The 13,805-nt window shown below is 40.0% G+C and overlaps 1 long non-coding RNA gene across 1 annotated transcript in view; it reads right to left on the minus strand.

The window, feature by feature from the left end:
• Nucleotides 1–767: 767 nt before the first annotated feature.
• Nucleotides 768–13,805, minus strand: part of LOC143441298 (uncharacterized) — a 48,480-nt gene continuing 35,442 nt past the window's right edge. Inside the window, exons 3-4 of the long non-coding RNA XR_013108570.1 lie at nt 3,581–3,645; nt 768–1,588 (exon numbers count right to left, since the gene is read on the minus strand). This is a non-coding gene — a long non-coding RNA (uncharacterized LOC143441298). The remainder of the gene's footprint in view (nt 1,589–3,580; nt 3,646–13,805) is intronic.

Raw genomic sequence — 13,805 nt, forward strand, 5'->3', positions numbered from 1 at the left:
CAGAAGTGTACATGTACACATAACTGAATAAATAAAAAATGAAATAAATACTTTTTAAAGGCAGGTGTGATACATACCTTTAATTCTAACATTAGGAAGTAGAGGCAGGAAGATCTCTTTGAGATCAAGGTCAGCCTGCCTTGTCTCCATAACAAATTCCAGGCCAGTCATTGCCACATGGTGAGGCCCTATCTCAGAGAAGAAGAAAAGAAGAATGAGGAGAAAGAGGACAGGGAGATGAGACAGCAGGATATCAGACATCCATATCCTGCAGCTGAGGCCAGCATACAGAGATTGTTTCAAAAACTTAAAGTCAAGAAAATATTTATTATATCCACCGGGGTACATGAGCCACATCCAAATAGACTTTAAAAGCTCAAGTCTAACAAGTGCCAGTGCTAGTAACAGTGTACACAGGAAAGTTGGAAGCATGATAGATTAGAAACACAACAGCAATTGCTCTGGAAGGCATCATTTCGAGGGAGAAGTCTGTGAGGCACTCTTCAATACTTGAGCACATTGAAACGTACACACGAGCCTTTATAGCAACATTCTTATAACAGTAGATCGGTCCAAATACCTGATAAGAGCATAATGGAAACATAAAGTGGAAGGCACTTGAAATGGAACACTATGCAGAACTGGAAATCCAGGAATTACAGCTGCAATCGTCAACACAATTGTGCTTAAAAATATATTGTGAACGATAAAGGCAAGTTGCTGGTCTCTCAGTGTTCAAAACATGAGCAAAATGAAATAATGGAATAGAATTTATTTTATTTAAACTTATGCACACTCAGCATCAACATAAATTAATAAGTACACATACACATATACACAGTAGACCCTAGGGAAAATGAGTTCGCTGACAGAACGGGGTAGTTGTTCCATTGGGGCCCAAGAGAGAGAATGCAGTGAGCTGGAGGAGGGGGGTGATAAGTGATCAGGAAGTCAAAAACAATTTCAAAAGTAAAGGAAATGCTGGATTTCTTAGGCCAACTCTAAGCAGCGTTCATTTTATAGTTTGCAAATGCTCTCTATTAAAAACGTTCTAGCACAACTGCATTTCAAATGTTCACCGTGAAATATAAAATATTTTATTCACAATAGAAAAGTAAAAAAAAAAAAAAAAAAATCGGAATGTCTAGGTGGGAAAACTAGACCAGGCCTGTTTTAGGACGGTTACTCGACTGCACATAGAAAGCAATCTTACTAGAAAGGAAAAGTGAGGTTTTCACCTGGGCGAAGTCATGGTCCGATTTAGAAGAGAAGCCTTGTGAACATCTGATAGAGTAGGGGGCTCGTGCTGCTGTCTTCTGAGTCTCTTGTTATTAAAAAGACAAACAGTGACCAAGAGAACTGTCCCCCACCCACCCATCCCAGGGATACCCTTGACTTGAAGGGCTTCAGGGGGGATAGGAATTAGGAGACAGACAGAAGAACTCCAAGCCCTGAAGAGTTAAGAAGTCAGAATGTTTAGCGCTTCAATCCCTGGGAAGTGGGTTCGACTGGAGCTTGCTGGCACGAAATGGGCAGGAACAGCCTTCTGAACTTGGGATGCAAAGGGTTTGAGGCTTTGGAGGTGTAGCTGCAAGAAATACAATAGGGAAGAAAACAGAGACAAATAAAAAGTGTGCCAAAAAAGTAAGGTAAGCTTAGCAGAAATTGGACGCGGAGCCAGCTAGCCTGATTCGTGACCTACTCCAGCAACCTCGATCATCTCGGAGCCGTTATCAAGGTTGAACATATTATCATGTCTGAAATACACAATTTCATATGCATAGCCCATACACATGATCCACCATAGGGCTAAATGATTTGTTAGAAGTTTATAAAAACCCTAGACCACACAGAAGAGACCTTAGAAAATCAACCTCACAAGGACAATGTTGTTTTTATGGATGGTTAGGCATTTCAACATAGCTGGAGTCTTCAGGTTCTGATTGGTTAGAATTTCCAAATGTATAAGGAAGATTAACAGGGAAAACTACCACCACACACAGCAGTTGATGACCTTGAGGAAGTGGCTAATAGCCGCTAACCGGCTCCTTTCCCATCATGCACTGATGCTGCTTACCTGGAGAAGTGGTCCTCCCCAAAGTTGTTCATCAAAATGGTGGCAAACTTACCAGTTGGAGCAGTTAGAGAAAGTATTCATCGTGTGAATACCAGCATTCACACACCTGCATGCTCATAAGTACACGGGTTTATTATTTTGATTATTTGGAATAGTTGACTATCCAGTTTTTCCTAGCTGAACAAAACAAAGTGTGTGTGTGTGTGTGGGGGGGGACAGCAATATTTCAAGGGGCTTGTTCTCTGCAGGTAAGATCTGGATCCAGTAAGATTGCCCCAATGAGGGCTGTATAGTAAAAGTTATTTGGGTTTTTTTTTTTTAAATCGCATTTCTAAAGATTTGCCAAGTGATTTCTTCTCATTGAATTCACCCCTTAACACGTGTGCTTGGATGCTAACAATGACAGACAGACATTGTGAGAGCTGACCTGCACACAGTTCAGACCCGCCATATGCTCCCTGTCACTGCTCGCAGTTTGTGAACCCTCATAAATTATTCTCCAGCTGACTAACCTCCTGGATCATACAGGGAAAGAATACCTGTTTGTTTTTCAAATATGGTATTTTATTTTTCATTATTAGTCAGAAGCATGAACAGTAGAATAAGAGACTGCTAGGTAGGTAATTGACCGGTTTTAAGGGGAAGTAATGGGTATACCTACCTCTCCCAACCTAGGACCAAGATGTTCTGCTTAAATGGTAGCCTCATTGAGAAATCCTCAAACCATATCCATGAGACGAAATTTCAGAAATACATAATCTCTTTCGACTGCATAGGAGGACTCTTAAAAGGCTATCTACTGTTGCTTAGGAAAGCCCACCACTTCAAATGCTGTGTGTATGTGTTTCTGTTTGGATATATGTGCAGCCTAGTGACAGCTGAAAAATACATGTCCTGTCTAATTTTATTCTTTAAAGATACATTTATTACTTTCTCTTTCAAATGTGTCTAAGCACCCAACTAGCCCACTTTCTGGTTGCCCTCTTTCTCAGGCAATATTGTAGAAGGGACAGGATAGGACCCAGTGTCTCAGATTTTAATGCAACAAAACCTATGTACACAGCTTTCCTTTTGCCCTTAGAGTATTTCTTAAACTTTTCTGATTTGAGTTAAATAGCTAAGCTGCTGATGGGTTTGTTTGTTTGTTTTGCTGTATTAGAGCTTCTTGTTGTTCTGTTTTGTGGTTTTTTTATTGTAAAAAAAAAATCATTAAAGTCTGAGAAAATAAAATAAGAGATTCCATAATTCCCAAATAGTCTGGGGAATGGTGAGGGTTGCATCTGGCTATGCCATCTTTGCTCCTTTGGTTTTAGCTTAACAGTTGTCCTAAAACTCACTTAAGAAGTAAATTTTATTGGTCAGTCTCGGTTGATATTTATGAATCAAAATGTATGCTCATCCTTTAAAGGTGCCATGTTAATATGAAAATATTCTAAGACAAAGTAGCCATCTTAAATGTTTATAACTATCCATTATTGCATAATTAAGTAATTTATTGCTTACACTTTAGCAAGCCAAACTTTTCTTCAAATATTTTTCTGAAAATGTTGAAGACTTGAATCGTGATCCTGAAAAAAGAAAAAGAAAGAAAGAAAATGACTCATACTAAGTAATAATCATAAAAATAGAATTCAAAAGGATTTGTTTGCAGGCATGTTTAGGAAAGGCACTTTCCTTCTGACAGACAGAGAGCACTTTGGATTATCTGAAGAGCCCAACAATCCCTAAGTGTGCCTTGGCTATAGCCCACTCTTGTCTGAATTCGCAGAGAGTGGAGGATGGGCAAACCATGCTTCCACGGATGCACCCACAAGCCTTTCTGTTCATCTGTAGCAGAGGAGCCGTGGGCAGCTGGCACTCCTCCATGGGGAGCGTCAAACACCACTTGCCACGTCGCAAGCTTCCTCAGGCAGCAGATGTCGGGGAGCTGCTGCTCAGGTCTGCAGCTCCGCCAGGCCACCTGCACAACATATTTAATGTACTCACTACAGTTCTGTCGCTACGTATGAATGATATTTTTTGTTTTGTTTTGCTTAATTCTCCTATGAACTCTTGTTCAGCCTGTGGAATTTTCATGCGAAATGCCTCATATTGTAAAACTTTGTATTCAGGTAGGACAGGAACAAAACCAAATCTTGCACGCTCTTAAATCTTCTGCCCATTTCCCCAGGTGATTCGGGAAAATGCTTTCTCTATCTGCACTGTTAGCATCAAATTGCATTCCTTCAAACAACTGAGTCTCCACAAAGCATCTTTGCTGAACAATCAGACTGAAAATGTTAAACAACTAACTGTTCAATCGCTTGCCTTCTGCGTGTCTCTGACACTACCCAACTTGAAGAACATGATTTTTATCAAAACTTTAAGCTGTGGGTGCCATTCTCTCTAAACATTACCAGGAAGCATTCTGACTTCTTTCGGCTGGCAAAGTGACACTTACAGTACCATTGTGTCTGTTTGGTTTAAAAATGGGGTTGATAATGATAATGTTCTTCTATAAGACGATCTTCTACTTTCTAATGGTCTCTGTAGTTTCCCCTACATAAATGACTAAACCCTTACCGAATCTCTGTCTTGATTAGCGCTCCTGCTAGTAAAATTTCACATACTAAATCAGCACCAGCTGTAGCGAGCAAGAAAGAAAAAGGCAAGTGTAAATGTTCCATATGCCCCACCAAATTGGCATCTGTGTCAGTAACCCTTCTTTTTAACTATTGTATACATACATTCTCTTAAGTGTTTTGTTCACAGAATACTGCTAACAAAACTCTCTCAGTTGCCATATCGATGGAAGAGCCTGCCCTTGGTATTATTCAATGACACGGACACAAAGTCTCCTTTCTCCTGGCATGGTCATGGGCATAACTAAATGTTCTTTTTAAGTTTATTCAGATTAGTGAACCTTTAGTTTTACATCTGTGCTGTGTAACATCGTGCTGCCATCGCTTACAAAGCTACTGTACGGTTATATTTAATGGGCAACAACGTCACAGAATGTGAGAAAGACACTGGAATGATTTTGTCCACCTGGTATTGCAGAGACTGGACCCAAAACAACTAAGTTAGAAGAGGAGGGGAAACATTTGTGACCCTTCTCATGTGTCCACCCAAGACTGTTTAGGTTGTAGACTGCCTCTTTATGAATGTGGACACAGAGCTAGAGCTGTATCAGGAATAGCCAGAAAGGTATGCCCAGCATGCTGTCTAGTGTTACTGGGGTGTTTAAGGATGGTGTCTAGTGGTACAGGAGTGGCTGAGGATGCTGTGCTGAAGCGGCTGGCCACTCAGATTTTATTAGTCATCAGAAACACAGTAGGCATAACCTACAGGACAGCTTCAAATAATCAGTATGATCCCACACCAGAGAGCTATTATGGTGGTTTGAATGAGAATGTCCCCCATAAGCTTATCTATTTGAACACTTGGTTCTTAACTAGTGGCACTGTTCAGGGAGGTTTAGGAGGTGTGGTCTTATTGGAGGAAGTCTGTCACTGGGAATGGGCTTTAAGAGTTTAAAGACTCACACTCTTTCTGGTTTTCTCTTTCTCTACTTGGTGCTTGCAGTTCAAAAGACAAGCACTGTCTTCTGTTCCAGGTATCATACTTCTGATTGCTACCATGCCTTCTTGTCATGACAGACTCTTTTCCCTTGGGAACAACTATAAACCCAAATACACTCTTTCCTCTGTAAGTGGTCTCTGTCATGGTGTCTTATCACAGCAACAGAAATGAAATGAATTCAGCTACAAACAGAGAAGAGTCTACAAAAGTCCTACAAGAAGCATTAACAGATAGGTGTCTCTCAGGCTGGGGAGTGTGGTGTGGAGTCTGTGTGGGTGTTGGGGGTGAGGGGTGTTCTGATGTGGTTGTATATGTGTGTGTATATGTTCACAAGTGTGTACATATGTGTGGTACAGTGTGTGTAAGTGTGTGTGTACTTTCATTTCATTGAAACACAGCTTGGAGAAGGCCATTGAAGACAGAAAAGAACAGTGAGCATCTTCTTCATAGGTCTCTGATGGTTACTCTCATCATCATCTGATTTACTTACACCTTGGCCATTCTTAAAAGTGACAGCTCTATGAAAGGTGGATGGTTTTCTGTGTAGATCTCTGACTACCTGCAGTAGTACTGGAGTTGAGTAGATACCAAACAATAATTTGCCCATCTCAAAGGCTGGAAGTTCCGTTAAAAGGGAAGTGGACTAGCTGGTGAACAAGGTACCAACTTAATGAAAGGGGAGGGAGGAGGGAGGAAATTTTCCTTGGCTTCATTGAAGGTTTCCTACTGGATAAGTATGCTTTTCTTAAATGTCATCCTGGAGCTATTAAGGTTGGACGAAAGTTAGGTTCAATACCTCTAAGAATTTTAAAAAAAAAATAGATGAAATTTTGATGACAAGTTAAAAATCTTTTGGGTTTTAAGCTGTAATTTATTTAACTCTGTAGTGAATGATAATAAGAAGAGCATTGAGAAAAAGCATAATTATATAATGTTTTTTAAAGGATTCTTTTAAGAATTATTTTTTTCCTGTGTGTTCATTTAAGGCATATAGTCTTTGTACATAGTGTGAGGTTTCATAAAGTCGCTTTTGTCTAAGTCAGCATGAACTTGGACCCTAGTTGCTCCTCCCCCTTTCCTCCCCTCATCGTTCCCATTTATTCCCAAGTCTCATTCCTACCTTCATGTCATGTCCACAGAAAATCTAGAATCCACAGATAAGATATAATGTGAGGTATTTGTCTTTCTTAGTTGGACTTACTTCACCTAATACATTATGATATCCATTTGCAAGTAACATATTCATTCTTCTTTATGGCTGAATAGAAAGAACTCCCTGTAGAAGATAGGTGGTGATGCACACCTTTCACTTGAGAGGCAGAGGCAGGTGAATCTCTGTTCGAGGCCAGCCTGATCTATAGAGTGAGTTTCAGGACAGCCAGGCCCTGTCTCAACTATCAAAGAAACAACACAAAACCTTCCTGTGGATGTGGCTTAAAATTCTTGCTGAGCAACTCATATACTATCATCCATGAGGAAACACAAGTATGACATTGTATGTCTATAATCCTAGCATGGGAAAGTAGGAGTAGGAAGATATCTGGGGCTTTATGTTCAATTATTCTAGCCAATCAGTGAGTTCTAAATTTAGTAACAGACCATATTTTAAGAAACAACAACAAAAAAAATATGCCACTATAATATGAAGATCAATAGAAGACATGAAACATTAACCTCTGACCTCCACAAACATGTCACTGTGCACACATTATATCATACACACATACACACAAACACACACAAATTTCATTGTGTGTACATGCCATATTTTCTTTATCTGATCATCTGTTGATGAACACATAGGCTGATCCCGTAAGTTGGCCAATGGGTACACAAGATAATTTTTGAAATAAGAAAATTTGTTCTATTAAAATATGTACCTTCCCTTGGGAGGCAGTAGCCTCCTCCTCAGAACTGTGAACACTGAAATAAGCTGCTATGGCAGGAATTTCTGCACAGAGGCATTTATAGGAGTTGATTCAACCTCATACACATGATTTAATACCCTCAAAATGACAGTACAACTGCTAAGTGCATGCAATTGAACCTGTTCCTAAAACACTTGGCCATAATTGGTAATAGGCATGATAAAATGTGAATTTCTACAATTCTACGTACTCATCATTAGGGTAAGTATACACATTTTTAAATATATGCCCAAATATTAAAAAAAAAAAAAAAGTGGTACAAAATATGAGCCTTTGTTTGTTTGTTTGTTTGTTTGTTTTATTTATTTGAGACAGGGTCCCATTATATAGTTCTGGCTGTCCTATTACTTACTATGCAGATGAGGCTGGCCTTGAACTCACAAAAATCTACTTGCCTCTTTAATCCCAAGTGCTAGGATTAAAGGCGAGTACCACTACAACTGGCTACTATGCATATTTTAAAATCACTATTGGTTTAAATTTTTATTTTTTCGTTTCTATCTCACTTGGTTGGCTGCCTACTTGTTGGTAGTTCTTCCTGTTAGCTCTGTAAGGGGCCTACTTATTTTAATATGGTTATAAGTATGATGAGTTATTTACTGACGTGAGCTTTCCTCAAATGACAGACAGCAATGCACTTGGGGAATCAATCAATTGATGAGGCTTTCTGGGAAAGTGTGTACTCACCAGCACACAAGGAGCACACACACTGACACTCGTAGCAGTCTGCCTGGTCTCTGTCTGCACCTCACTGGCTTTCTGTTCTATGGCAACTTGTGAGTCTGGTAAGATACATGGATCTATAATCTAAGATGATTCTAGCAAACGCCAGTATAAATAACACCAAGCTATTCCATTCAACGTCTATGAGGAGCCCGGAGAAGAAAGTAAAGTTCTGGAAGCTAAGCAGGAAGTGTTGATATTCTAGTGTGGAGCTTTTAAAGTCTAAGCATTCCTGGTCTTCGTGTGGACTCATGGCCACTGGTGGGTCCCAGTTGTCCTGGGGTATTTGTGTTCTCACAGGCATATACACCAACAGCTATTCATTCTCTAGAGGGGCTTGGCAGGGCTCATTGTGGGTGGTGGCTGACTCTAAAAAGGCCACAGCCAGGTCACATACTATTTAAAGCACGGTTTTATTTAAGACAACTTTCAAGTGTTTCTTCTCCCTTTGCTGTCTGATTGCCCCATTTCAGTTTGCCATAGAACAGCTGTTTCGATATCCAGCATTTATCCGTTCTCCACATGCATCCAGCCCAGAGGGATTGTTAAGCAGATCATTGTTTTAATTCTGGCTACATTCCAGGTCCCCATTATTAGTGATCCTGTCTTAACATTTACTGTTCAGTTTGGCTCACAGGTGATGTTGATTAAATTGGATATGCCATCTGCGGTGGGTGTTCATCTGGTAGGCACATTCAAGGCTGAACACACCTACTGCTACGTTTTGGTCTAAAGCTTTTCCCAGATTTGATGGCATTCTGGATGTGGTTTTTCTGCCACCTGGGTTTCAGGCTTCCTCATTTAGCAGTTGTGTGAAGCCAGGCGATCTACTTCTTATGTGTTGTCTTGGTTTTTTGTTTTGTTTTGTTTTGTTTTGATAAAACAGAGAATATTCACCAACTCATTCCTTCATTTACGTCCTTGTTCATTGGTAACTATTTTGGAGGCAGGAGTGGAGAGACCCAATATAAATATAGGATGTAGGATGTGGGGAGCAGAGGAGATATAGAAGCAGAAAGTTGGCATCATCATACCCTTTGCGCTGCCTGCCTCTCTGCAACAAGCACAAGAGAAGAGCTTTGCAAGGCAAGAACAAACCCCCTGAACTAGGCTATGAACACTCAGTGCTCTTTCTGAACTTGCCTTCAGACATGCAGACAATAAAAATATCCACATAGCTTGCATGTAACGGCACAAAGGAAGCAGAGGCAGGCAGATCTCCGTGAGTTTGAGGCAAGCCAGGAATACATAGTGAGACTTTGACACAATAAATAAATTACTTGAAGAAATATATATCTGCATAGGATAACATGGAACAGTTTTGCTCCTACTAAACAGAGGAAAAACAGTTTGTTTTCTGTTTGTTAATTTAAACATGCAAAACAGACTTGGGCAGGCATGTATGTACCACGTGGGCTGTTTTGAGACACAATGCCATGATCTGTGAGCAGTCATCTTTTAACATGCCAGGAAAGGATCTTTTTTAAACGTGGGTCATGCTACCCACCCTGTGCTACCAAGCTGTGATAGGGCAGAGGAAATGTGATACTTTGGGGAATAGAAACACCAATAACTGTGAGAGCAGCTGCCACTAACAGTGAGTTTGTCTCTTATTATGGGTTAGGCTTGGTTCTACATGTTTTACATGTATTCATTCATTTAACCCTCAAGGCAACCAATCTTCTGGGTTCTAGAGGTGAGCCATATGAGGGGATTGATAGTTGACCCACAAAACATCAATTTCAAGTGATTCATCTTGTTATTATTTTTTCAACTTGGACATGAGTAAGTGAAATACAGAGAGCTTAAGTAACTTGTCCAAGGGCACAGAGTTTATTAAAAGTTATTATTTTTGTAATTATTTATAAACACCCCTAATTTCATAGGGTACTCATGTTACAAGAATAAAATTCCAATCTGTCTAACTTAGAGAAAAAAAATAATGTATCAGAAGGATGTGGAACTACCAGCAAATGAAAGGAGAAGCTGAATAAAAGATTATTTCCAGAACCCCACTGTTTCCATCACGTCAACATCAGTTCATGCCACCTCAACAACTCATGAAACTTCTGACTGGTCCCCTAGCCTCTGCCTTTGCCCTTTCCTGGGCCATCTTCCTATCTGATGGATATAAGGATTGGTACCAAAATATAGGTCAAGTAACACCACTCTTAATCTCTTCTGTGGCTCCCATCTCACTCCAAAGCAAAGCCAATGCCTTCGTAATGATCTCCCAGCCCTGTGTGACCTGACTCCAGGCCTAAGCTCCTGCCTCAGCCTCTTCCCATTCTTTTCTCCCTTCCCTTTGCTCCAGTCACCACCCATCCATGAGCATCTAGAGAGCACAGTCCCAACTGAGATTACCATCTCTGCAGATCTTCCCCTAGACCACTGTTAGGTTTCTTCCAACTCTTTTTTAAACATTATTTATTTTTATTTGATGTGCATTGGTGTTTTGCCTGCATGGTTGTCTGTATGAGAATGTTAGATATTCGAGTTACTGTTGTGAGGTACCATATTGGTGCTAGGAATTGAACCTGGGTCATCTGGAAGAGCAGTCAGTACTCCGACCATCTGACCACTGAGCTATCACTCTAGCCTCTCATTCCCATTCTTGTTTTGTTTTTGTTTTTTGTGTTGTTTTTCTTTGTTTGGTTGGTTTTGGTTTTTCAAGACAGGGTTTCTCTGTGTAGCCCTGGCTGTCCTGGAACTCACTCTGTAAAACAGGCTGGCCTTGAACTCAGAAATCCACCTGCCTCTGCCTCCCAAGCACTGGGATTAAAGGCGTGCGCCACCACTGCCCGGCGCTCATTCCCCTTCTTAATGCCCATCTTTTCCCATACATCATCTCAGAGAAGCCTTTTCTGATGTGTACTTCACACCTCAGTCCTGGGGTTGGACAGAGCACCTGGGTTCAATTCCAAGCACTCACACAGTGGCTCTAACCATCTGTAACTCCAGTCCCCATGGATCTGATGTCCTCCAAGTGCAGTGCATTCAGATAGCTCACAAACATATATGCAGGGAGCACCCATACATATAAATACAATTAATTAAATATGAAACGTCAGTGCTACGCCACCATGACCCAGTCTTTCTGATCTCCTTCGTGGTTTCTTCTTTGTACTTACCATTGTCTTACATACTGTCTTACATTTATTATTGATCAGGTTTTAGGAAATAGTAGGAAAAAGCTATGTTAATTTTTTGCTCAGTATTTAGTGCATAAACAGATATGTTGCATGCAACATGGACACTGAAAAGTAAAACAAAACCAAATCTCCAGGTACTCTGGTTTAATCGTATTTCTACATCCAGTGCTTAGGAGAGAGAGGGATGGGTGTGGCTCTAGTCCTCTATCCACCACGCAGTGAACAGGGAATGGCAAGCCTAATCACTGAAAATGAAGGACCAACAACAGCTTTTGTTTCTGCTACCAGACAAAGGGATAGTGGATTCAGGGGAAGTTAAGATCAGTAGCTTAGCCATCCACTATATACCCTGATCTTGACACAGTCTCCGCTTTCCACTGTGGTTTCCCATGATTTAATACAGCTAACCTAACATTCTACAGAAAGCAGTGTATTTCCGTGGAAATTAGGGTACTTATTTCATACTTTCCAAAGCACACAGGTATTCTTTCTATTTTCTTTAGGTGGTGTTTCTATAAATATTACCTTAAATATCCGTTGTACAATGTTTGAAGAATTCTTGACTATCACACAGAGATTTTAAATCGTTGTATGAGTTTCACTGTAACAAAAGAGAAAAGCCCCCACCCCCCGTGCTTCTTCACTCTGTTCACAATAACATTGTCATGTTGTTCCTGCTAGTAAAATGATAACCTGAAAACACCAGGCAGTACAAAAATGTGCAGTGCACCTGACCGAGCTGCCTCATTGCTTGTGTGCTATGCACAGAGAGAGTCTCTCAACATGGCAGCTGAACAGTTCTAACATACTTTATATCATAAAGACTGATGTCACTCCTGTTTGAGCTACATCAGATAATTCTACACAAATTGTTCCACAACTTTTGATCTTTACAACATTATGTGGTAACAAATACAGGTCACATTGGTTTTCATTGTGTTTAACTTAGTTCAGCCTTACATCGAGATTATTTGTGTAAACACATCACCATATTTCAATAACCCTTGAATAGTGACGATTGCTATAGAAAGTAAGATTGCAACTGATGTCTTTATTAATGGTAGTATAACGACATTTTTAGAACAAAGCCCAAATATACAAATACTTAGTAAAAATGTAAATATGCTCAATGTATCAATGTTTATTTCTAGAAATTGTGTAGCGATCTACACCCCTATAAACAATACATAGTGCTTGCTTTTTAAACACCATATGTACCATTATGTTTACTATTTACTTTTTTCCTTTTTCCCTTGCCAGTGCTGAGAATATTCAATCAGGGTTCTAATAAAAGTACAATGTCTACTGGTAGATCAGTGATTTTAGGATCTACATACTAAATCTTTTGGTTTGTCTTTGGTTTTGTTTTGGTCTTTGTTATTGTTTTGGGTTTTTTTTTTTTTTTAACACACTAAATCTTACTTGATGCCATCTTCACTAGAATTGGAAATACAATGAATATTACCAATACAAATTTCCAATACATATGCATACACACGTACACATATACATTATATACATAGCCAGCAAAAGCCTGATCTTTGAGGTAAACAAAGCTTCAAAATGAAAAGCTATATTTTACCCAATAGAACAGTAGTGTAGTGGGTTATATGAAATCTTAAAACATATTTTCAGAGGACTAGACCTTCTTTGCAGTGGACAGATAGGTATAATAACAATTGGAAGCCCAGAATAAGTCAAAGACAACAGCAGTATGAGACATGCCACCACTTCCAGCTCCCTGTACTCGGTGGGACTCGGTAGAACTTGGTGTCTACCTCTGTGTGTGCGACAGTGGTGTCCTTAGCAGCCATTGCAACACCTTGAAGCTACACAATGGTGTTCTTGCTCATAACTGTGCAAAATTGAAATGAGAATTTCTGAAATGAATGGCTGCCCTTCCGCAGAGTAGATATAGGTATGAGCGTGAAGAATCCTGTTTTGTCTCGGTGTGGACTACACTGAGTCTCTTCAAAGCATTTGCTGAGGCCCTGAGCCAGGACACTCCCATAGTTGGGAGATGGTGCTTTATGGAGTGAATGAGTGTTGCATGATACAGTCAGTGGTTCTGAGCCAATAGGAGTGTGCCCTTTTAAGAAGAGAGGAAATCCTTGCAATTCAGAAAGAGAGCAAGGTTTGTGCATAGGTTTCTCACCTCTAGAGCTGGGAGACCCTGCATTATATTAAGTCACACTATCCCTGGTGTTTTATTACAGTAGCATAGGCAGGCCAATACATTCTCTTAAAGGTAGATTCTTTTGTGATAGATTTTAACCTATGAAAATAGACTCTGAGTGTTTACTGGGACATAGCCAAGAACGACAACAACCGTACTATTATCTCCCTTTTGTGTGAGAGACTCTC

Source organism: Arvicanthis niloticus, chromosome 2, assembly GCF_011762505.2.
Source record: "Arvicanthis niloticus isolate mArvNil1 chromosome 2, mArvNil1.pat.X, whole genome shotgun sequence".
Lineage (NCBI taxonomy): Eukaryota > Metazoa > Chordata > Mammalia > Rodentia > Muridae > Arvicanthis > Arvicanthis niloticus.